At 65.3% G+C, this 1203-nt stretch overlaps 1 protein-coding gene across 2 annotated transcripts in view; it reads left to right on the top strand.

Moving 5' to 3' along the window:
• The first annotated feature begins 802 nt into the window (after window positions 1-802).
• The window catches only part of MEF2A (myocyte enhancer factor 2A), a 93932-nt gene continuing 93531 nt past the window's right edge, over window positions 803-1203 (top strand). For both annotated transcript variants that reach the window (XM_085308611.1, XM_085308618.1), the window contains exon 1: window positions 803-1132. The gene's annotated coding sequence lies outside the window, so the exon portion shown is untranslated. The remainder of the gene's footprint in view (window positions 1133-1203) is intronic.

The raw sequence follows: 1203 nt of genomic DNA, 5'->3' as shown, positions 1-1203 counted from the left end.
CATCAAAATTTTATCTTTGAGTCATTCTTTGGCAGCTGCTTTCTGTGAAGGAGAAAGAYGCCAGTTTTATGTCTTTTATTATGTACTTCTAAGCAGCCTTTTGCACTTAAAAGCAGAGGTGATGGGAGCTCTGGCAAAGGTAACGTGAGCTGGAGACTGATGGGGAGAGGACCGTCACCCCAGCCGGAAGGCGCAGGCCGAGCCCACGACCTCACAGAGCAGTAACTCTCACAGAAAGACAGCAAATACTCGTTTCTGCGACAAAATGATCGTTTCTGTGGCAGAAGCGACGACAGCTGAGCAGCCGCGGAGGCTGCGGGGCCCGGAGGCGGCCGCCGCCCCCCTCCTCACCCCGGGCCCGGCACAGCCGTTGCCCCGGGCAACCCCTCAGCACGTCGCCGCCGCAGCCGGGGCGCGCACAACCCGCCCCTACGGGGCCAGGCGCGGCCGCGCATGCGCCGCCGCCCGGCTGGGTGGAGCTATGTACGTGCGTCACCGGCGGCGAAGCAAGGGACGGGGCGCCCTGGCCGACGGCGGAGTGCGGATGCGCATGCGCTGTCGCGAAGGTTGGGGGGGAGGGGGCAAGCCCGAAGGCTTCATTCGCAGTAGGCCCCGCGTGAGCTCKGTCGTGATTGGCTGCCGCTTTCTTCTCCGTCTCTCTGATTGAGCGCCCTCCTGTCACTCAAGGGCTCCACGTTTCCCCACGCCCCGCCCCCGACCAGCGCTCCCGTCGGCCGCCGCCTCTTTCCTCCTGCCGGCTCTGTGATTGGCCCCGCGCGCCCTTCACTCCGGCCCTCTGCCCTATGGGCTCGCGGTTCTGGCAGCGTCGGCTCGGCGGCGAAGAATGTAGACCCGGCCGCTCCCCATGGTGAAGCAAAATAATCCGGTGATGCTGCCTGCTCAAAGCGGGGCACTTCCAGCCCCACCGCCCGGCGCAGCCTTACCCCCCTCTCTCCCCTGCCGCCGCCTGGCCGGCTCGCGTGAGCGCCCTCAGTGGTAGCCGGAGCTGCCAGGAGGAGAGGGCGGAAGGATATCTGCGAGACCCAGCTGTGCTCCGCCGCCTGAGGAGAGAGTGTGACAGAGGAAGTAGTTCCGGCCTCGATTGGGCCTTGTTTCCCAAAAATAGCGCCCAGTGGGTATCCGTGCGCCGGTGTCAGTGTCTCCTGAGGAGCCTCAGCGGGGAGGAGGCAGGAGCGGCGGCGG

The sequence above is a fragment of the Rhea americana genome, unplaced genomic scaffold, assembly GCF_003343005.1.
Source record: "Rhea americana isolate MKP2758 unplaced genomic scaffold, rheAme1 scaffold_28, whole genome shotgun sequence".
Lineage (NCBI taxonomy): Eukaryota > Metazoa > Chordata > Aves > Rheiformes > Rheidae > Rhea > Rhea americana.
Note: the sequence above shows the minus strand (reverse complement) of the source record. Positions and strands in the feature narration are given on the sequence as shown.